This window comes from Macrosteles quadrilineatus, unplaced genomic scaffold (assembly GCF_028750875.1).
Source record: "Macrosteles quadrilineatus isolate MER2022 unplaced genomic scaffold, UCM_ALF_1.0 Scaffold_7__1_contigs__length_78375512, whole genome shotgun sequence".
NCBI classification, from domain to species: Eukaryota; Metazoa; Arthropoda; class Insecta; order Hemiptera; family Cicadellidae; genus Macrosteles; species Macrosteles quadrilineatus.
In genome coordinates this window covers 14748904-14774486 of record NW_026542600.1, presented here as the reverse complement: position 1 = coordinate 14774486, position 25583 = coordinate 14748904, and the positions used below count along the sequence as shown (strand labels likewise).

The 25583-nt window shown below is 35.9% G+C and overlaps 1 pseudogene; it reads left to right on the top strand.

Moving 5' to 3' along the window:
• The window catches only part of LOC128998810 (cullin-1-like), a 35580-nt pseudogene extending 11712 nt beyond the window's left edge, over nucleotides 1–23868 (top strand).
• The last annotated feature ends 1715 nt before the right edge of the window (nucleotides 23869–25583 follow it).

Genomic DNA, 25583 nt, shown 5'->3' with positions numbered 1-25583 from the left:
CCATTACATACTAATATTTGTAAAAGATCTGATGAAAATTTATGATGTTTTAAGTAGGCCTCTGTAATGAATCATAATATGGTTCAACTGGTATTTTGGGCTGAAATATGTCATATTAAAATCTTACCATGAAGAAAAATGGTACAAGGTGGAAAAAAGGCCCGGGACGGTTAAATATTTCAAAAAGTAATATAGATAGAGCTTGAGAACTTGGTACTCAGTTAATGGGTATTAAGATAATTTTAATACATTATTCAAAGATGCACTACCTCTTCAGAGCGACTAGGAGTCAGGAGAAAATCTTAAATGTAAGTGTAGGTTGATATGCACATCAAATTAAAAGTCTGATAGTTAAATACAATGCCGCAAACATGAACTCAAACGGACAGTCGAGTCAAAAATGATAGCTATTCAATGATTAAATTTGCTTTGCTATTATATTTGCATGCTCCTCAGGGGGCTCGCTAGAAGTTGAAAGAAAATCGTTAACGTATTCATAGGTCAATATGAACTTTAAATTAAAGGTCTTCATTAGTTGAATATAATGCCACAAACTTGAGCTCAAAACAACTGAGTATAAAATGGCAGCCGTTCAAAGATTGAAAATGGCAAATTCAAGAAACTTTTAAATGGCTGCCATCTTTTACTTATTATTTGTTTGAGTTCAAGTTTGAGGCATTGTATTCTACTAGTAAATGCCTTTAATTTGATCTGCATATCAACCTAGGCTTACATTTAAATCTTTCTTCTGACTCCTAGTGGTCCTTCTCCCTGAAGAGGTAGTGTATCACTGAATCATGTGTTAAAATTATATTAATGCTTAGTAACGGTGTTTCAAGTTTTAAAGCTCTATCTTTATTACTTTTTGAAATATTTAACAGTCCCAGGACTTTTTTACACCCTTTATAAGTGATTTCTGGGTAGTGTGTACTACATGAAATTAAACCCATCCTACACAATAGTAAGCTTGCTTTTCCTCTTTAAACCCAATTAAAACCCTTTTACCTTTTATTGACTTTCTATCCTATTTACCTTCCTCAGACATTTTTATATTAGACACAAACTTTCATACCAATATTCAAATTATATTTGGACCTCTTGGACCACAGGACATGGATAGAGTGCATGAAGTGTGAAGAGGAGAGCAAAGGAATTGTTGAACGACTGGCATTAGAAACATGGCGAGAAAACCTGTCTGGACCTCTCTCCCAACAAGTGACCAATGCATTGCGGAAACTAGTTGAGCGTGAGCGCAATGGAGAAGCAATCAACACTAGGCTGGTTTCTGGAGTAGTCAACAGTTACATTAAACTAGGACCAAGTAAGTTAATGTATAAGTGCAAATATGCCTTGCGTATCCATGCTTACTATTAATTTAATAGTTTTTAAAATCATATGCTTTTACTGTTGGTTTTTATCAATAATATTTTCAACATTTAGTGTAGATTGTTATTATTGTTGATAGAGGTTGGCTATTCTAACTTATCTCAAGAAATACGGTAATTAGCAAGAGTATTCACAATGCTGAATCTGTTGAGATCAAGTAAACGACCTACATTAGTAAAATACAGTTCAGGGGCTATAGTAGATTTTATTTTCTTCCTCTACAATACATTTGATTTAACATCACATAAACTTAATAAATCATTAGTCAAATTAATGTATGTCTTCTTGGAAAATAGGCTACATTTTTTTACAACTTTATCATGAAAGAAGCATAAATCAACTTTTCTTCTACCAAATTTTAAAATCTAGTGAATTTCAAAGAGTTCTGAATCAATTGTATTGTTATTCAATTGAAGAAATGATGTTTGTGGTTTTTAGCTAAGACAACTTTTGTAACTTAAACTTTTATCGTTGGTGGATGCCATCTCAGTTATATCAAGTATTGTATAGTACAGTAATTTATTAGAACCAAAGTTTTTGAGTTAATTGATGTAATGTAAGTTAAGAGTATTTTTTTTATTAGTGGTAGTAATTTTTTTATAAAATATTATCAAAACATTTAATTGATTAAAAAGAGCTTCTATTACTGAATTAATAAAATCTCAGAGGTGTTATTTAGTTTTTAAACTTAAGGGTCCGGTCTACCTGAGCAGCAAAATCGCATTACAGTTCGACCGACTGCCGCTTGGCGCGCTCCTCGGCCAGGCGCGTGAGGGGAAGGGACACCGCCTCCATGGAGGGGATTAGTTAGTGTCTGGGTTGGACTGGTACTGGTTCGAGTCGAGCCAGCCACGGTACACAACAACAAATGCTCGCTTATCGCTGCGCTCAACTCTGCCACTGCAACCGCTGGCTACTCACACTGACCACTGACAATTAATTGTGCTTACAGCACCTATGAAAACTCAAATATTATAGCTTAATATCTTCCATTTAAGTTTTAAGCTTGCTGATTTTACCACAAATTTTATTTACCCTCCCTTGAAAGTTAATGGATAAATAAATATCTATGTACAAGTAAGATTTAATGTACAGGGTTAGTAAAAAGTGTGGAGACCCCCTGTTATTTGTTTAACGGCCCATACTAGAAAAACTAAACTCGGCACACCTTTATGGCATGTTATGAAGTACTTTTTGGGCATAACCGCCACTTGGTGTACATCCCCAAAATGGGGGATTTTGTAGAAAGCTCAAAAATTTAAAATGGAAAGACCCATCGAGTGACCCCTCATTTTGAAGTTCCTGGTAAAAGAAAATCAACAATGCAAACTAGAGGTCTCTATCTCAATCCAGTAAAAAATGGTAGCCAATTGAAATTCTCAGTAGTTAAATTTAACTTACAGCTTTCCAAGTCTGGAGACCCCCTGTAAATTTTGTAACGGCTCACACTTGGAAAACTAAACTCTACACACCTTTTAGCATGTCATGAAGTACTTTTTAAGCCTAATAGCTACTTGGTTCCCTAACCCAAAATGGAGGATTTTGGGGGAAACTCAAACATTTTAAAGATAAGCCCCCGTCAAGTGACCCCTCATTTTGAAGGTCATAATAAAAGAAAACTAACAACGCAAACTAGAGGTCTCTATCTTAACACGGTAAAATATGGCAGCCAATTTAATATAAAATTGCAAGTTATTTCTGATTTCTAAAGATTTCAATCAGCTTCCATTTTTTACTGGATTGAGATGGAAACCTCTAGGTTGCGTTGTTAGTTTTCTTTTACCAGGACCTTCAAAATAAGGGGTCACTCGATGGTGCTTATCATTTAAAATGTTTGAGTTTCCCTCAAAATCCCCCATTTTGGGGATGTACACTATGTGGCGGTTATGCCCAAAAAATTCTTCATATCATGCCATAAAGGTGTGCCGAGTTTCGTTTTTCTAGTATGGCCCGTAAAAAAAATAACAGGGGGTCTCCACACTTTTTACTAACCCTGTATATGTATAACTACGGTATCGATTTATTATACAGTGTGTAAATTAAGTATTGAAACAAATCTGTATTTTTAAAACAGAAATAGATAGACATATTTTGTTTGTGGTAATAATTGTTAACAAAGGTTTCGCAATTTTTTACATCAAAAATATTTTGTAACCCCTCTAACAGGGTAGGGGGTGACTCATTTTTCTCAAATAGCAAACCCTAGACGCAGTCATAGATCTCCATATACTGTAATATATATTATAGAACATACATCTCCCAACACGGTATTGGGAACCAAGTGCCCTGCCGGTATATATCTGTACGGCAGTGAGGTGCAAGGTCTGGACCAACCTTAGGCGGCTTAGTGCTGTCTAGTTTCTATTTTTTATCAACTAATTATGTCCTTAAAACATGCCACGTGTCAGTGTGTTCTGCATTTAATTTGTACGAAAAGACGATGCAATTTATTCAGGCTACGAAGATCAAGTGTGTGGGCAATAACGTGCCGAGCCGAGCACGGCGTGCCAAAAAAAAAAAATCGCACGGCGTGCAACGCACATGTAGTGTGTAGGCCGCTTTATGTGAGGCACACAATTTTTAGTCCCACTTGGTTTTGGATTTTCTTACAAAACCGCGTTCGAAAATGGTTGCAGTTTTTGTAAACAACATTTAATGTAAACTTATCCGGTGACAGCTAGAAAAAATCACACATTACATTACCTTCACTAGTGGCTTGTAGGGTCAATAGCCCCTATATGTACCCTATATGTACAATAACCCCTAAATGCACGTGTATTTTCTAGATAATAGAACCTACAATACAAACGAGTGAAACATCAATCTAGGATATTATAACAGAATGAGACTGAGACTGAGTACGACAGCACGTGTGCCGGTGATGGATGTTATATGTTATATGTTATGGATGTTATCGGCACTCGCGTTTTGCTACAGTACCACTATAGTACAGCAGAAAGCTCTGCTATCGTGCGGCCTTCGCGGGCGCGTCCAATGGTGCGAGGGGTGTTTCACCCCAGTCTCGCAACAGCTGATCATTCAGCTCCACCGCTCCATAGTGGACTACCGTCGCTGTCGCTAGCCATCGTCCTGGAGCTGATGGTGGTGTGCATAGGTAGCAAACCCTCGGCCTAGTTAGTCATACTTTGAAGACTAGTCAGTCATCAAAGAAATTTTGATTTGATTTGAATTTGGTTTCAGTTTTGAGCGAATCGTTACCGAATTAGAACCATTATACGTGTAGTGGTACGCTCATAGTTGATCTTTTTCTACTTTCTTAACTCGATTATTATCTTACAAATATTATAAATGTGAAAGTTTGTGTGTTTATTGTTCGTTTCCGTCATTCTTCTTCCGTTTTGAAGAGAGGTAGAGTCCTTTATTTTTGCATGTTGGTGGAATCGTAACAACTTACAAAATAAAATCTATTCTTTAAATAATTCAGTTTTAAAAATCTTTGTACAACTAAATTTCCAGAGTTCTGCTGGACCGATTTTATTAATTAATGGGTCGTTGGAAAGCTTAATGCGTGTAGATTTGCAAATAATTATGAAAGTTTGTTTTTGTTATGATTTATGGTGAAAAATTTAAAAAAAAACTTGTTTTACATAAGAAATACATTGAAAACGGCGTTTTTCACACTTTTTATTTGAGTGAGACTTTTGGCTGCCTTTCTTGAGTGTTTCCAAGAAGTATATAGTATCAATTTGAAGGAAATTTTATTCTCTTTCAGAATATCACCTTCCACTTTAGTCGATTTCCTCACCATTTCAAAGTTATTTGAAAAAATGTTAAGCAACCTCCAAATTTATAATGGTGAGAAAATACTGAACTAAAGATTTTGTTGTTCAACTTTGTACAATTAAATATACAGTTCTACTAAACCGATTTTATTAATTAATAGGTCATTGGAAAGCCTAATTCGTGTAGATTTGCAAATAATTATGAAAGTTAGATTTTATAAAGATTTAGGGTACTAGGTAAAACCCGTCTAATGACAGTTACTGTTGAGGTTGCAAGCAAGACCGTTTGACTATAAATCGATGATAAATAACTCCATTTTTAAAACAATTTGGGTTGTTCGTGATTTAGCAGTGTGCTTTAGGTACATCCGATCTTAATAATCGATAATGCAAATGGAAGCTGGTATTTCACTGAAGGTTCTTAGGTCAAAACAAATAGAATAACGTAATTAGAATTGAGTAAATATATCTAAAACTAAATTCCATATCCAAGATATAATTCAATTTATGTTTTCTGATTGAGCGATACAGTATATCTTTAACTTAACTGATTAAAACTATTAATATCTCAAGTGAAAGCCTTTAAAGTATTTTATGTCCAAGACACATAAAATAACTTAAATAACTTAAATAACATTTGAGTTAAGTATCATTGATTGCAGATAAGTACTAAAACGATTATAAATATTGTTGATTCATGATTCAGCAGTTTGCTTTAGGTAGGACTAAATCTGTGGTGCGTCCATAACTTTAGTTTAAAGCCAAAATCATGAAAATCGGTCGGGTATAAGACCTTTAACCCGACTCGGAAAAAAACATGTGTTAATAATTTAACAGCTTATTGTTATATTATTATTCAATTGATTTTTCTTTGATTAAATGGTGTTAACAATTTGCATTTGTGTTTAAAGTGAGTTCCTTTTGTTAAGTATGCGATTCTAATGTTATGTGCTTAATCTGTACCATTAATATTAGTGAGTAAAGTGGTGTATGGATTTCACAACCATTATTTTACTAGAGACCGTTGTAACCACAACGGGCTCTGTTGCTAGTTATAACATAAACATGATTTCCAACAATTCGCAAACACAGCTGTATCGAAATGTCAAAGCTTAAAATTCAACCACGTGTGTCCTCACCAGTGGAGGGGAAACGGAAAGGCAGGGGTGGGGCGCGCCGCAAGAGTTACGCTGTCTGGCCGCTACGAGCACCACCAAACGGCAGCAAAATTTTGGGTTGCAGACGGTTGGTTTTACACTCGTAATGCTTTTTTTTATTGGGTTATTAAAATTAACTAAACTTATTATTGCAGGGCACACTTGAATCTACCTTTCTCCAGTTTTAAAAATTAAACAAAAATTTTTTTTGCACCTCTAATTCTACTTTGAAAAGTACCAATTTCCATGCAATTTGATACGTCTTTTATACTTCCCTTAGTAATTTTAAGAAATTCTAAAAACAAGGAAAGGTAGATAAACTGTTAAGCTTTCAAACGAGACCTTAAGTTTGTTCTTAACTTATATACAGCGTATGCAATCAGTGTAAAACGAAAGCTCTGCATTTCCACGGAGTGGCAGGGGTGTACCACAGCCTTAAGTATTGTATATTTTTCTAATTCATTACGATTAAATCACCTGGAATGATTATTCTGACTTTGCTGTTGAATGAAATATTTACATACCTTAACCCTCCTTTATTAACCCAAGTCTATTCCATATTTTAAGGTTTGAATGAAGATAGGCCCGATGCAACAGGTCCCAACCTGTATGCTTATGAAAATTCCTTTGAAACACTGTTCCTGAAGGATACAGAACTATTTTACATCAGAGAAAGTACAGAGTTCTTATCCCAAAATCCCTTCACTGAGTACATGAAAAAGGTAGGTTAAACACTCGTCAAATACTTTTCTGTCTTTTGGGTTTAATAAGTTAGAACTTGGATTGACATTTCACATTGACTAATTTGGAACCAATTATTTGTTTGAATATGTTTTAAAAATTTGTAATGATTTCTATTCCACTAAATTAAAATGGATGTAGACACCCATATTTTTTTTAATAATTATAAAATAATGTGTTTTGTAAATTATTTACATAATGTTTGGAGAATTTTTTCAAAACATAGAAAGTTTCTTTTTAGTTCGGAGTGAAAATCTAAATTCCCAACTCAACTTTTTGAACATTTCTTATTGTACAGTGATACTACACAAAACTTAGGCCTGTTAGTCGTAAAGTTGATACTAAACATCATTGCATAGTATTCAGCTAACCATAAAACCGATATTTACAAGCATTATGTAAGTAGGCTACCATACACTCACTCCCAGGGCCATTTATGCCCAAGGCGGGATTTGGCCGCACCAACCACTGCTCTCCATCTCTCTCTATCTTCTGCCTCTCCCACTGCTGCCCCCACTTCTCTGACGTCCTTGGAGACACTATCCCACCATCTCATCTTGGGCCTTTCTAATGGCTGTATCCCTTCTGGCTTTCCTATGCTTGCTTCTTTTAATAGTGAACCCCGTTCTCTCCATAGTGCGTGTCCTGCCCACCTTATTCTCCTTGCTTTCACGTGTGCTACTACATCATAACCATTATATATATTGATGCAAGTACCATACAGTTCAAAATTTTGCCTCGTAATTGATTGAATCAGACGATACCGGTACTTACATATATCCAAATGTTTTATAAGGTATGTTCAGTAGTTTCATATTCTGCTTTTAGTTTTTGGCGAATTTTGTCACAATTTTTTAAATGCCCTTAAAACAAATTATAACCTGTTATTAAAAGGACAGCATTTAAAATAAATATAATGGTGTGTCACTGCATGGATTGTGCTAGTTTCAAGTGGTTTAAGGTCAGAGGTGCCCATCCCCCCCCAAAGCCAGAGGCGCAATTCCTCCCAAGCCAGAGGAGCAGTTCCCTCCATTTTATGCTGCCTTCTACTTAAAACACCTCCTGCCAATTTACTTGGCAATTCCCCCTTAACGCAAAAACAAAAACTTCAAGTATTTAGTGGTGTTAGGTGAAGAAAAATAAACTTGCTGACAATCAAAATTAAATGTTTAATAGGTGCAAAAGTCATGAACAATACAAAATTACGTCTAACTAATAAATTCAAACTATTTGAAATTTACAACTCAGAATCTATATTGTCCAACATGTTCAAACAACTTTTAGGGCATGAATACTACTTTGGCAAATTATGTTAACAACGGCAACAACGTTGGTGACTTTAAAATTGGCAATTGTTGTATTGTTTACTATGCCCTGTAGTTTCTTATACTTTGACCGTCCAGGCTTGTGTGAAAAAATCACAGATATGAATATAAGCTCATGAATTTCAGGATATCATAGGATGAAATTTATTATCTGAAAGAAATTATATTTAATTATGCAACAAGTCAATATTGAAAACAGAGTCATGAAATTATGAGGGAAATTAAAGCATGAAGTTAAAACAGCATGAGCTAATGCACAAAATGAACAGATAATTTCCAGGGATAACACGCCTTAAGCTAAAGCAACATGATCTACAAATTGACTTGTCATAACAAGAAACCTAATTTCTAAAAGATAATAAATTGAATGTATTATATCATACTGTAATTCATAAGCTTGCTTATCCACGAACGTATGAGGGGACATAAAAGCTTAAAATTAAAACAAAATAACTATCGCACAGAATGAACATATTTTACAGGGATGACGTGTCTTATGGAAAATTTAACACAAATTACAAATTGCCTTCTCATAACAAGAAATATAATTTATAACAGTTGATAAATTTGAATCCATGATATACTGAGCTTATATTCACGAAATCATAACGGGAAAAGAAATCTTAAAGTTAAAACAAAAACAGCTATTGTACAACATTTACAGATAATTTAAAATGATAACATGACTTATGATAAATATGAATTACGTTGAACTTGTTGATGGACGGTTAGGGTTGGGGTTGCCGTCGGGATCCACATATTTCACCCACGAGCCGTCTTTTGTTTTCACTTAAACTATTTTAAAGTTAATATGAATGTTATGATTGAATTTGGAGGAATGTTTCTTCTTCCAATGGTCCAACCACTTATCCTGTGTTGAACCGTATTACATAATATTTCTAAACACTTATATTTATAAAGTTGCTTCTGTAGTTTCGGCATTATTTTCCAATTAAATAAAAGTATTTACAAAACACTTATCATCATCATGATCCACAATATGATCACTAATAATGCAGAAAACAAAACGAAACTACCGTGAAACGAAGTCAAACACAGTGCAATCAACTAAACAAAAAGAATCACTAATAACTCAAAGAATCAAATATAGCTTTGTCCTAGCCAGAGGGCTAGGAACACAAAACATTGTAACAACTAAGTTTGAAGTGGGATGGGCAAAGTAAAGGAAGACAATAGGGCAAACTAGGAGGGGTTGCTTCGCTACTCCCAGGCTGCCTTCTAGGAAAATTGATGGGAAAAAACCCACAGAACTTTAATGACCACCAGCACGGAATGTTTTTGTGACAAAGTAATCTTGATTACAAATAGGAAAATGTTGTTGAAGTGTTGTTAGTGTTCATATTAAAACTACAGTAGTTCCGAACACTTGTTCAGGTTGGTTATACAAAATTTTAGACTACGTTACGACAGCTAGCAGGAAAATATCTCACCCAAAAAATCTTCCCCCCCCCCAAAAATTCCCGTGGCGCAAGCACGCCATGCCCCCCCCCCTCTGGACACCCCTGTTTAGGATTTAAAAAAAATATAAGAAGAACACAAACCCCATGTGTTTTTTTTTACCAAAAATTGTTATATTGTTGTTAACTCTTACAAGGATTGTAATTTCCTTTGTTACAATCTAGACTGAGCAATGGCTGTTGGAGGAAGAAAAGCGAGTTGAGATGTATCTAAACCAGACAACTTCCAAAAAGCTTGCCACAATATGTAATCAAGTTTTGATTGAGAAACACTTTGACGTGTTTCTCCTCAATTTCACGGATTTGTTGTCGAACAACAAAATAGATGATTTAAAGCGAATGTACACATTGCTTGCTCGCACCACTGATGGCCTAGGAGCGCTGCAGCTTCTGTTAGGCATTCAAGTAGGAAGTGAAGGCCTCTCTGCCATTGAGAAATGGGGAGAATTAGCTGCTAATGTGAGTAAAGATTATTTATATAACTAGTTTAAAGGAGTTTCACTAACAATGAGATCAGGAAAACATGAAATCTATTCTATGTTTAAACTGATTTGTACAAGAAACAAAAAGTAGAATAATTATTCTCTAGAGAAAGTAGTTTGACATATCTGCTGGCTTAAGCATGGGGGTTCTTGTGAACAAAATTAAATCATCAGTTGAGATTATGAATTTACATGCACTACACTTTTTAAACCAAAATACGGCAGGTATTCATGGTTTTGCTGCAATCGCCGAATATAACGATGGTGTCCACATAATCACAGTACATATTCAAGATTTTGTTAGATCCCTGGAGACAATGATGTCATCGCCTTTACGCAGGATGTGTATAATTTTCTCACGATCATAGATTCTATTTATTAAGAGATGATGAATGTGCACTACACCAAATTTATGGATACCAAAACATAATAGCATTGACTTCTGCTTTTCTTTCTACAGCTAGGTCTGAATTCTCAGAAGTTAACAAAAAAATAAAATAAATAATACACTTCAAAACCATACATTATCTACCATACATAGCCATGAACAAAGCAGAGTGTAATTGCTTAAGTGATACTCATTTCATCATCCAATGTCCACATCATGTTGGAGTCTGTTGTACTTACGACAGATTTCCATACGATAATCCAAAGTGTTGGTAAAAAAGTGCCTCTTTTGCAGGATCCAAAGGTGTATGTGAGCTCTATCCTGGAAGTACATAAGAAGTACAACGAACTAGTGGTAACAGCATTCAAAAACGACAGTGCATTTGCATCCGAGGTGGACAAAGCCTGTCATCGATTCATCAACAGCAATGCTGTCACTAGGGATTGTTCTGGCTCTAAATCAGCTGAGCTTCTTTCCATGTTCTGTGACCTACTTTTGAAGTGCAGTAAAAATCTTGAGGAAGCTGAGCTGGAAGATACTCTCAATCAAGTAGTAAGTTATAATTTTAGTTAAAAGATGTAATTTTATTGGTATTTTACTTGTCAAAAGTTCCAATCCATATTGGGAGTTTTTATATTGATATAAGGTTCTATGTGTAAATGTTTGTCTCTTGCTATCCAGGTGTGACACAAAATTCTAGGGGGGGGGAATAAACATGTATTCACCTAGGTCAGGCTAGGCCTACCCCTAGAACCAGCCACACTCAAATTTCTTCCCCGGAGTGCTCAGAAGGAGCCAAGAAAAATCCAGGGGTCGATACGAAGCTGTCACGGCTTTGACTGATCAATTTATTTAAATTTAATTGAAGGCTCAGAGCTCTAGAGGCGCTCAGGAAATCCTGCAGACGCTCAGTAGGAGCTATTTCATCCTCACCTTCGCTAAGGTGTTTTGGTCAATTTTTCCTAACTTTAAACTGACTCTGTAGCACCGACGAGTATTCTATCTTGGCCAATGTGATGTAACTACTCGTATTCTACTTCAAAACAAATGGTTAAGGACATTGAAAATTGATATAATATCGAATAAAAGGTAAAAACAATTCCTACAGAGTCGCCGGGGCCTAATTAGTATACTAAACGGATAATTTAGCGTGATATGATTTAAAATAAATTTAATATTAATATTCGTAGCTGATTGTCAAATCAGCCTACTCACAGACTTGATTCTTTCACCCCCCAAAGACGGGGTTTAGAACTCAGACGAAAAGTCTCGGGGAATTAAATGACGAATTAACTAAAATAAACGTACTTAATAATTATTCGTTAAGCGAAAGGATTAATCGTAATTTTGAAGCTAATTAGTTAAAATAAAACTGAACGATATCCACCGCTAGTCCCTGTTCAGGCAGGAACTGTTGGGTCTCAACTCAAGTCGGTAAAATCTAAGTTATTAAATTTAGATCTGTCTCATCAAATTCTGAAACCAAATTGAACGAAAATAAATTAAAACATGGAAATGGCCTAACTGTTAGAATAGCTAACCTTCGTAATATCGGCGATCGGCGTATGGAATACGATGAACGTAGAGTGTAACGTAACGGCGTTGTTAACTGGTCAAAAGCGTGTGAACGAATAATTCTGTCTTCCAGTAAAATCCCTCATTCCAGTCCGGTCGAGGCTTACGCGCTCAAGGGGCGAACTCAAGTACTACTAGACAACAGCTGATTGCAAATTCACTTGTTGAGCTGGTCTAATTTTCGTCAACAAACAAACACCAGTTTGGGGGTTATGTCGTCGTTGGTGTTAAATACCTGTAAAATCGGTCGTTTTAACTTTATTTGGTGAAATGGAGGGCTATTACTGATATATATATAATGTGAGTGTGGATATGTACTTCACTGTGATTAAAAATAGGCCTACGTTCTTTGGCCCATAGCCCAAGCTATGGCCAACACATAGGCCTAGGAGTAGGTTGTTGTGGATAAAAATCGGGTAAGTTATAGTGTTTATTTAATCGCAGTACGTTTTTACCCCCCTTACATTACACAGGAGCACCCTGCTTTTGACATTATGCCGATTACTATACAAGCCAGTAGTAGTAGCAGTAGTAGTAGTAGTAGTAATTTTTTTTTTTTTTTTTTAGGGAGAGGAGGGAAAATGCTTTTACGCACACAGGTAGCCAGCCTGTATTGTACACAGACCTGGAATTGTTTGTCACATTACTTCAAGTCAGGCCAACATGTAACCTAAGCCCTCAGGGCTCGCACCGTTTCTGGCATTTAGATTCTTAATGACCTACACCGCATCCCGGTCAAGGTCGATCTTCTTGGCGCGGAGAATACCCTGGATATAATGTGACACACAGGTCCAATTGTCCTCACCGGGTCATAATCGGTATGACCGTGTCCACCGACAGCAGTCCTACTAACTGTTGAGCCTCCAGGCGGGGCCTTTCCCAGCGCTGGCAGTAGTAGTAGTAATAGTAGTAATAGTAGTAGTAGTAGTAATAGTAGTAGTAGTAGTAATAGTAGTAGTAGTAGTAATAGTAGTAGTAATAGTAGTAGTAGTAGTAGTAGTAATAGTAGTAGTAGTAGTAGTAATAGTAGTAGTAGTAGTAGTATTAAAAATGTTGATATTGTAGAGTAAGATTACATTCATTTCCAGAAGTAAGTTTCAACTGGAGAAGTCTTTATATAAAAATGTGTGTCGAAACTAAATGATGTACACACACCTTGGTTCAATAAATCATGTATACAATGTTGTATATTTAAAGGGTTTTCTTAAAAGGCCAGAAACAAGCTTAACTGTTGTGGCTTTTGTAACACAGCGCTTCTGGGTCTTATTTATTTCATTGCTTCCTTAAACCATCTGAATGTTTAATTTTTTTCACGATAAAATAGGATTTGAGCACACTTCTTACTATCAGACTTTGTTTTATGAATCAGCTCTGCTAGCGTAGATAGTTGACATTTTAAGAGTTGAACTGTAACAAAAACCAGAAAATTTAATCACTCAATACTTGTAATCAGGGATGTGTTGGTAGGCATCTCTGACTTCGGTGCAGGAGGAACAGGTTGGATTCCCGACACATCCACAAAACCACATTCCCTAAAAGCGTTTGTGTACTCAACAATTAACCCCTATGAAAAATGCCATTGACGTAGACAAGAAAAAACAGTGTATCTTATAATATCTCTCTTTTTCCAGATGGTGGTTTTCAAATATATACAGGATAAGGATGTATTTGAAAAGTTCTACACCAGAATGTTGGCCAAGCGGTTGGTTCATAACATGTCGGCAAGCGATGATGCAGAAGCTTCTATGATCTCCAAACTAAAACAAGCTTGTGGTTTTGACTACACTTCTAGGCTCCAGCGCATGTTTCAGGTAAAGATTAATAGTTTCAATAATTTAAAATTCTATATTACTCTTCCATTCTATAAGTTTGACATTACAGATGGTCTCTTGATAGTCTGATATTCTCTAATCAATAACATTATAGTATGATTTTATAATTATTCACCTCAGTTTTGTTTTTCCCAAAAGTATTTTAATTTATATATATCAGGCTTAAAAATTGCAAAAAATGTATAAAACTGACCTACCTAACTTCAAACTGTTGTAGGTCTTCTAACAATGGATAAGGCTTACAACACAATGGCTGATTGTTTAGGAATATATTTTTTACTAGTTTTGCATTTCTGTTTTAAATTGCAAGTATTTGGGGTTTTTTAAAAACCAGAAATCAGGTTGAACATGACCATTTTCTTTACTTTTTAAAATGTCTATTTATTGTTTCATGCTCTCAAGACACTATTTTAAATGCTATAAGTTGATAGTTTTGAAAAATGGTAATTCCTGTTTCCGTTTTAAGGATATTGGAGTGTCTAAGGGTATCAATGAAGAATACAGACAACATCTTAGCAACTCTGGTGTGTCGCTAGATATAGACTTCAGCATTCAAGTGCTTTCCTCAGGGTCATGGCCATTCCAACAATCATTCAACACTACATTTGCACTGCCTTCCGAGGTATGTCATTCAATGTCCCTTCCTAGAATTAGCACTATTCATATATTCTAGTATTTTTTCAAAATGGTACTCTTACAACACAAGTATTGTTTTAAAAGATATTCTTACAAGGCAGGAAACTCTTTTTGAATATGTTAAGGTAAAGCATTAGGGGTCTGCAGGCTAGACTTTTTATTTCGAGTTGGTTAATAAATTTTGGCCCTCATATCATAGGTTGAAATTGGGTTCCTTAGAATGCATGGATGTAACAAAAGTATTAGTTGCAATACTACAGTAGGTTTATATTTAGTTTTGTACACTTGATCTCCCCCCTATATCGCACCAAAATCAGTAACATCTTCTGAAATCAGGAACATCCACGAAGACCATGGTCGTGCGACAAAATCATCATAGCCTCCAACAATGGTTGTAAAACCGAAACCAAAAGAAGTATATGCTGTATAATCTACAATTTTTGGGTATTGCATCTTCGCATACACTTTCTGTGGTTGCTAAAATACAATAAAAAACATTAACATTGGCTCGGTTAACATTAACATTAAAACTGCTAGGCGTTTGACCCCAAAATTATTCCCAGCCAGAATCAATCCAATCAGGCCAACTGAACCAGCAACAAAATTTACCATAGGTTGTTATATTTGTTATGTATTAGATGGGTTAGAATATTTATAAATCAATGTGCATGTAAACTGTGTAGTGTTTCTTGTTTTATTGTCTTGTTAAACTCTTAAAATGTTTATTTGTATATTTATCTGTTATTTATCATACATTTTTTTCTGTTGAATATCTATTTATTGAATTACATAACTGCATATTTATTTAGTAGTATAAGATTGTAATTATCATTACCTATAATTTTTGTAATGGTCTTTGGCTGTTGGAATGGAAATAAAATAAAATAAAACCCCCATAAAGGACCCAAAAGGACCCGAAAATCTGGGTGAGCCGCAGACAATCAATAGATTATATATGATGGTAGTATACCTATTGTACTCTATGATTAGTATTATATATTTTATGTGATATAAATTTCATACCTAATGATTGCTTTGCAAATAACTTTTCCAGAATCACTCTAAACTCCTGTTTAAAATGAAAAATTTGATCAGCCTTAGGCTATCAACTATTAGAGTTAGAAGATCCTTTTTTTAAATAGATAGTAATAGTAAAAATCATTTACCTCAATCTGACAAAGTTAATCCATCAACTGATGTATCTTCACATCTCTATTTAACTGATTAATTAAAAGTAGGGATACTCTAGACCTGATGGTTGGGATTTGTGATTGATGAAATATATGAAAATAATTACTGAAATATGTAGCCTTTTTAGATAATATTCTAGAATTGGTATGGATTCCAAAGTCACACAATATCGAGAATCAGAATGAAACATAATTACAATTGAATTTTGATTTAAAATTATCTTAACATGTGTTAACAGCTCGAACGCAGTGTGCACTGCTTCACTACTTTCTACAGCAGCCGACATTCTGGTAGGAAACTCAACTGGCTGTACAACTTGTCCAAGGGAGAACTGGTCACCAACTGCTTTCAGAACAGGTAGGAAATCATATTGAAGCTAAAACATTATCAAATGTATACAGTGTGTAAATCAAGTCTTGAAACAAATCTGTATTTTTAAACCGAAATAGAAAGAAACATTCTGTTTGTAGCATTGATTCTTAACAAAGGTTATGCTATTTTTTTCACCAAAACATTTTTATAACCCCCCTAACAGGGTAGGGGGTAGGGGTTGGCTTATTTTTTTTAAATAGCAACCCCTCATTTGGAGGGGCTTGTAAAAAAAACACAATGATGCAAATCTGAGGTGAATATCTCACCCCTAGCCAAAATGGGGGTATTCCAAAATGGATGCTTTTTCACATAAATCAAATTTTGGAATACCTGCCATTTTGGCTAGGGGTAATGCTTTTGACAAATCTTTCAATATGAGTTTTCACTCAATAGGGGTTGCCATTTGAAAAAAAATAAGTCACCCCATACCCCCTACCCTGTAAGAGGGGTTAAAAAATATTTTTGATGTAAAAAATTACGGAACCTTTGTCAACAGTAAACGCCACAAACAGAATATTCTTATCTATTTCAGTTTAAAAAATAAAGATTTGTTTCAAGACTTCATTTACACACTGTATATTCAAAAACACATTTTGGGTCAGTAGGGTTTTTGGTGATATACTGCATTTGGTGAGTGTTTGGAGTAAGCGCCTCCCCCAGTCTAACGGGACTAGTGGTTGTAGCCAATAGGAAAAGGGAGAGTGTGACAGAATATGTCATCGTAAAAGGCTGGTTCACATGCCCTCAGTCGCTTGCTAGCAGTCTAAACATAAACAATTCTTGAGTTAGTGTTTTTATCTTGATGTAAAAATGGTTGAAAAGGTTGACGGGTTTTGGGGGCTTATAACTAACATTCTGGTGTCAAATTAGCTACAAAGTGCTATGGACTCGAGTGTTGATACCAATACCAAGGCTGTGCCCCAATGGGTTGACTGTGAAACGACCTGGCCCCACGTCACTCCCCCAGCGGGCAGCGCTTCACTTTAAACACTTGCACAACACAATTACCTTATTACCATCTTCTTGGCCGTTGACCCACCGTATGATGGGAATAGGCTGTGTCTGCGTAAAAACTACTTATTTTATTTTCGCACATATGTATAGTATATGACTCACAAGTTTTAAAATATGTAAAAAAACATAATTTAGTACTCATGGCGGTCGCTATGTTACAAATTCAGCTCATCCAAACTACCTTCCAGGAATTCCTTTATTGAGAAGTAGGGATTTTTACGGAAGAAATTTCCTGTGGTGGTTTTAAACTTTTTGCTGGCGAGGGTCTTAGTGGCAGCTGGGAGTTTGTTGAAGAAACGGATGGCTCTTCCAGGGAATGAGTCCCGATTTCTACTGAGGCGAGTGCGAGGTAGTTGATTTCGGCCTCTTGTATTGTAGTTGTGAATGTCAGCCCTGGCCACCAGGCCCAGTTCATTGTTCTTGATTTCCTGCATGCATGCCCATATGTAGTGGCTGTAGATGGTCAAGATGCCCAGGTTTTTGAAGATGGGTTTGCTATGCTCATGGCGATGGCTGCTTGTTATAATGTGCACAGATTTCTTCTGGAGCTTCAAAACTCTGGCTGCTCCAGCAGCGTGTCCCAAGAGATGTATGCCATAAGAGATATGACAATGAAACATAGCATAGTACACCATAACCAGGCAGGAACCTGTAACACACTTCTTCAATCTCCTCAGTAGAAATATGACACGAGCCAGCTTACATGATCGCTCCAGTCCAGTGTTGAGTCAAGGTAGAAACCCCAATAGTTTAACACTACCACCGATGTTGTTTGGGGTGCGTGACAGAGTGCAAGTCATCCAGTTTGTCTTGGTCTCATTTAGTTGCAGTTTGTTTGCCCTGAACCACAGCTCCACATCTTTCAGATAATTTTTCGCCAGTTCCTCTGCAAGGAGCGGTGTTTTCCCTCTGGTATACAAGGTAGTATTGTCAGCAAAGAGCAAAAGATTTCCATAGATTTCCATACCACCCTAGGTCGTTAATGGCAATCAGGAAGAGAAGTGGTCCGAGAACTGAGCCCAGAGGGACTACGTGCAGAACCTCCCCTTCTGCGGATTTTGCATCCTTTAAGTCAACCACTTATCTTCTGTCACTTAAGTAGCTACTAAGCATGGAGAGAGCTTTACCTCTGACACCAAAAGCAAAAAGCTTATCAACAAGGATTCCATGAGGAACACAGTCGAACCCTCGACTCAGATCACACAGTGTAAGAGATACTGACTCGCTGTCTTCAAAAGCATTTGCAATTTCATCAGCAATGACTGAAACTGCTCCAGTAGTAGACCTGCCCCTCCGAAAACCGTGCTGCGAGTCACTAAAAAGGTTGTTTGACTCAAAATAATTGCAGGTTTGTTCCTTTATTACTATCTCGAGAACCTTGCCGAGGACAGGTACCAAAGAGATAGGCCTATAGCTAGCCAGAATGTTGGGGTCTCCCTTTTTGTATATAGGCACTGTCATATTCATTCCCGATATTCATGAGTGCGGGAAAAAAACCCTGCTGCAGGCTGTCATTGATAGCTAGGGTGAGAGGTGCAATGATGACATCCGCTACTTCCTTAAGGAGCTTGGTATCTAATTATTACCAATTTAACAAGGCCCACCCATAGTAGTCACGGCTCACAGTGCTCTTAAGCCCACTTATAATCTTCTGGACCTTTTCTTCATTTACTTTACTCAATGCAGTCTTACTAAAATCGGGCTGGAACTCCGGCATCCGATCTTTCAAAATGTCCAAAGGGTCAGAGGGAGCATCAGGGATACTGGTAACTATGTCTGAGACTGATGAAATAAAGAAGTTGTTAAATTCATCGGGACTTGCAGCGCAGCCCATTCCTGGTGCGGGCTGACTGAGTTTATGATATCCCAAGTAGCTTTACATTGGTTGTTGGAATTTTCAATGAATTTGACATTACCTGCTCTTTTCGCCTCTTCAACCCTTTTGTTATACAGCTTCTTAGCAAGCAGATACCTCGTCTCCCCTGGCACGTAGCATCAGCATGAACTTGAGTCTACCAAGAGTTGGAGTGTACCAATCGGATATGCGAGGTCCTACGCTTTTCTTTGGTTTAGGCCTACCCGCCTTACTCAAGGTTGCTATAATAATAATGGTTTAATTTACCTCTGTCAATATGGTCCTTGCGTAGTTTGTCACTACTGCAGTTTCGTGCTCGTGGAGCACATCATCAGGTGAAGGTCACAAAAAGTTAAAACATTTTCCTTACGTGAAGGTCGTCACGTAAGGAAACACGTGCGGACACGTCCTAACTTCCTTACGTGACAACATTTTAGAATAGTAATCAAGCTATTCAGCAACTACCACTGATTCCTATCCAGGTACCTGTATGTTTATAACAGTAACCATCATTTGGTCATGAATGTTTCAGTTACACATTGCTTGCCACTACATTCCAGATGGCAATTCTTCTTCAGTACAACGTAAGTGAAAGCTGGACTGTGGCACAACTCTTATACTCCACTGGAATCAAGCAAGACTTCTTAATGCGGGAAATCCAGCTCTTGTTGAGGGCCAAGCTTTTGGTCTGTGATGACAATGAAAATGACCTTCTCTTGGGGTCAACTGTGTCCCTCTTCTTCAAATATAAGAAGTAAGTTAGTGTGAATTGGTTAAATTTTAGAAATTATTAGAAACTCGGCTGAACATGCTTACTTGTTAAGATAGAAGCTTCATTGTACAATTTCATCAAACCAATGAACCTTTGGTTTGTTTTTGAAGGTTTTTGTACGGGAATGATATAAAATATGATAAAGATCAGGGTACTGGATGGCTTCGCAAACCAAAGAGAAAAGAATTTATTTATAAAAATAAATACATCTGCCTTAAAAAATAAGGTTGCCAATGACACAGAAAAAATTTTACACATAAAATATTGAAGGATTATACAGCTATAAGACTGATTAATTTTGATGTTTGCCACATAGATGATTTCTCATTATAGTCAATGAACCTCTTAATGTTTCATGAATAATAATTTTCAAAAAGGATCTTTATTTCTAATGGCAGTCTTTAGTCCTACGCCATGCTAAAAAACATCAAGACCCATGATACGCTCCTTGGTGTTATGTGTTTTCTCCCCCTTTTTTCTAATATATTGTTTTTTACTACACTACAAGCCAGAATTGAATTCATTAAATCAAACTACTGTACCAATCTAAAAAAAAAAACTAAAATAAATATAAAAAAACAGAAAGTTACATAGGCAACATGCAAGGACAGTTGATACAGAGGGCACGACCATAGTCATAGTCAATAGACAAAAAGTATTCAGTATTCTTAACAGCATAACTATCTCTCATAAGTCTTGACGACTTGGAGTTGGTCTTGGACGACTTGTCATGAATAGCCCCAAGAAAAGAAAAATGAAATTCTTTACCTCCCCCTGTTATAATAAGCTACTGTTGTCATAGTGTGAAGAATAAGAACTGGTGCATTTAATAATTTTACTGTCCCAGTAATATATAATTATAAATTGTTTTGGTTTTGTATGTCTTTTTCTGATATTTGAATACGTACACTTTTGCAGTAAGAAACGGCAAGTGAAAATAAACATTCCGAAGAAGGCTGAGACTAAGCTGGAGCAGGACGAGACTCACAAACTCGTTGAGCAGGATCGCAAACTACTGATTCAGGCAGCCATTGTGAGGATCATGAAGATGAGGAAAATGCTGAAGCATCAGGAACTAGTGGATGAGGTGGTTAAACAGCTCAGCTCCAGGTTCAAGCCACAAGTAAACATGATCAAGGTAGGACTAACACTTTATGCTAAACAATCAGTAAACTTTCATATAATCCTTGTGATCATCACTTGACTTTCTTCTTCCATTTTCCCCCCACCTCCATCTATATCCAACCCTTTAACATAATTTGACATAAATAGTAGCCTACATCTCTAAACAGGCCATTGAGTAATGGCTAGCGTCGCATTCAGGCTTTAGTGGCACTGGTTCCGTCTGGCCGACTGTGACTAAGTGGCTGTATTGATTAACATGTTGCACTGATGAGTCGGGCTCTGTGGTCGTTCTACATGTGCGAGTTCTCGTACAGTGATCAGCCGGGCCTTGATCACTGTGTGACCTGGGGGGAGGGGTTGTTGGGGTTTCGGCCCTGGGGGAACCCAGTTGGAGGGACGTAAAACCAAGTAATTGGTATCCCTGGTTAGGATTGAGGGGCAACCCTCTTTCCGAAGGGTTGCTTCGGCAGCCGTGAGCCTGATGACCTTAAATCATCCGCCCATGGTGTGCCTAAGGTTGGTGCGTATGCTCCGGCCTACACCATGGGGCTCGGGTATTTTTAATTATAGGTACCGGGTTGAAGTCGAGGGGCTTCGGCTCTATCGGCACAAAACTAAACGAAACGAACAGTAATCAGCCCATCGGATGGCCCACGTTAAATTAACGGTGTCCACCTTTTGTGGAACTTTACCTCATAAGTATGTTTATCGATTGCATACACAACACCTGTTTTGCTTCGTTCTATAAAAGTATAGGGGAGTAGCACAAAATATTCTGTTTTATTTTTTTTTTTTTTTGTTAAATATAGACATAAAGTGTTGAAAGACATACTGGTATAAAATTGGCATAACCTTCAAAATGAAACATTAAACAGGTTCTTCATCACCTTCTGCTTAACATAGGTTTAGGCATAGGTGATTCACCCAGCCACTTAAACCATGTACGTCACTAGAATTAGGCTAGTTCACTATTTATTCCAGGGGGCCGGTTTACTCTCTCTTGTCTAACACTTTGTACAAACACCTTAACCCACATCAACACCGATTGCCCACACCACACCAATACCTGTCATACCAGTGCCTCTATCATAGCTCCACAAACAATGTTTGAAATTCACATCTAGAAGCTTGGTCTTTTGGCTGTAATGCAAATTCAGAAACAGACCCTTCTGTTAAGTCTGAAATTGTTTATTAAACATGAACCTTTTGAAGGTTACATTTTCCTTAAGATGGAAATGATTACTCACCACTTAAAAAATGTTGTCATTCCTATGATTTATCTGCCGGTTTATTCGGTAGCAGCAAGTTCTTTAACACAGAATGTAGTTCAAGTCCCATAATAGACATAAATAAAGGGATTTTTGCGTTGTCATTCATGTAGCCTAATTAGAATTCAAGAAAAATTCAAGACGCACAGTATAACTTGCAAAGGGTTCCAAGTTATGGTTCTTGTTATGTTTCTTGGCATAAGGTTCTTGTAATGCTCATATATTACACCAATAACCCGTTTATCAACCATCATTGATGATAAGCTACACAAATAGGTAGTTCCACCAGATAGATAAAAAATTCCAAAATAGGAAGATTCAAAATCGGTAAATGACCAAGGTATTGATAGCAGACACACCTAGGAGGCCTACATGCGTAACCTTCCAATATCAATATTGCTTCAATATTTTCCACACATAAGCTTCCAAAGTATCTTTTGTAAACATATGCCAGTATTTCCAAGGTTATTCTCAAGTTCAAATTCACTTTTTAGAGGTAAAACTTTAAAATTTGTCAATATAAGCAGGACACAACAAACTTACAGGTAAGGGCTTTGTTTTCTTCTAAAAACTGTACAATTTCCTTCAATACACATATAAAACATAGCATAAATAAATAAATAATACCGTACTCTGAAAACTAAAAGAAAACTTTTTACCCTGCACAAACATAAAGAAATCAAACATATAAATGTGAGTGATTTTATCAACTCAAGTTCATTGTTGGCCTCATCTACAGAGAAGTAAAGCTATAGAGGAAACATGCTTATGAAAAAACCGGGCGCTTTTAAGTCTGGAATGGTGAGGTGGAAATACGCTAGTACAGAGCCAGGAAGAACCCAAACAGCTATTGTTTACAACAACAGTTGTATCACACAGGATCTTCCCACAGCATGAGCCCTGTAGTGCGTGATGGTGAGAGTAGAGAGGAAAGCAAAAGGGGACAATCAATAGAATTTGCACTGGACCCAGCGAGTGGTACTAGACATGACTTAAGTGTACCATTGAATGTTTCCTCTATATCTTTACTTCTCTGTGCCTAATGGCTGTTATTGCAGATTAAGCAAGGAATAGAAAGCTGTAGCGGTTCGCTAATCTGTTGCATTATGTCGAGTGACAATCCTCTTGGCTAAGTCATAGTTCTTTTTCCTAGGCCTTCTTGATAGTACAGACATTGAAATGTGGTTTATTGGAATAGATATAATAAAATATTAATAACATAAATCTATACTTTTTGATCTATAAAAATAAGACTCTAATATTACAATAAAGAAAAACTGACCAAGCATGCTTATTGACTGCACCGGTCTACAATACAAGATCAATACAAATGACCAGCGGTTTAATATAGCCAACAATCATTGCATGGATAGTAATAATGTTGTTCTTTATTAGTATTTTTTTCTTGTTGAAGAATGCATTGTTAATTGGTAAATGTTTGTTTTAGAAATGCATCGACATACTGATCGAGAAAGAGTATATAGAAACAACTGATGACCAGAAAGACACCTATCGTTATCTAGCATAATAAAGTAAGAGTATGCGCTACCAAGTATATATCGATAAAATATTTAAGTAATATTTTGTATATTTGTCTGTGATAAGTTGTTGAATAGATTCAGTACTTGAAGATTTTTGTTAGTAGGAGATTTGTTTCTATGTTAAGTTAATACTTCTGTGTGTGAGCACTATCTTGTGAGAACCTATCTTGGAAGTACATAAGAAGTACAGCAAATTAGTGAGCTGACAGCATTGAACAACGACAGTGTATTTGTATCCACGTTTGACGAAGCCTGTCGATTCATCAACAGCAATGCTGTCACTAGGGATAGTTCTAGCTCCAAATCAGCTGAGCTTCATAATAAAATAAGATTATGAAGGCCATGTCGGCCTATATATCGATAAAGTATTTAAGTAATATTTTGTATATATATATTGTCTGTGATTAGTTGTTGAATAGATTCGTTTCTTGTAGATTGCCGTTAGTACGGTAGGAAATTTGTTTCCATGATAATGTGCTTCTGTAATTTTTTTCTTTGTGATATGTACATATCTACACATGGGGCTTTAAATTTTCCTCTATTTCCATAACAGTAAACATAGTTAATAATTTATGAGTAATCGGCAAATGTCAGGACACTTTTGTATAGTTAATTGATTTTTTTTATCTATTCCTGACATAAAAGAAGTTTTAATTTGGTTGCTAGCCACTAACAGATACTGCATTGTTATTATTTTTAGGTTGTGTAAATGGTTATATGTTTATTGTTTATGTCTGTTATCCTTTGGCATTGTTATGCAGAAGTAGGAAATGTTAAGTTCTAACCAATGTATTTTTGTCTGGTTCATTGAATATGTATTTTCACATAATTTTGTAGGGTTTTGGAATATTAAAATATATGTATAGTTGTATATAAACTGTTGTGAATTCCATTAATAACATTACATTGAGTTAGTCATTCTGAGTTAGTTTCAAATCCTTCAGAACAATTAAAGTAAAGTTTATGAGCAATGAACCACTCACACGAATATATAATATACTATATTTTAAAATGAAACAAATATCAAATTATTAGAAGGATGACTCATTGTCATTGTGAAGATGTATTATTTACAGCTTCTTAATTTCTGTTTCATAACTTTTGTTATGATTTACCAAAGGAATCTCATTTCTCTCATTTTTTTTTACAAAAAAAAATGCTTAATTCCTTGCTTACCCGGTAGTTAAACAATACAAACTAATTTTGTTTAGTTAGCAAAAAAAAGTCTATTGTATCAGCATTGTAGAGGTTTACATTAATTACTGATAATCAGATAGTAATACTCTCTTTTAATAAATTCTTTAAGCTGAGTTTAAGGTTTTTAATCACATCAACATTAATAGTAAAACTTATAGTGTATTGAAAACAAACATCACACAATCTTTCAAAATTGTTAATTTAGATAGTTGGCTATTAATAAAGGCTCTAAATCAAATTAATTTTACAGAGATCTGTATTGTTAAATACTCAATCTTATGAATTTATAAAGCTGTAAAGTGCAAATCGTGTTTAAAATACTTGTTTAACCATACTTAATGTATGTATTTAAATTTGAACTTCCTAAGTCTTAAAGATTTGAAGTAACACATATATATATATTTACGTTATTTGTAATTGAACGGGGTCATTCACAATTCCAAGAATTTGGAATTGATACACCAATACCAATTCAAATTCTATTGATTCTTGCGATTCCTACTCC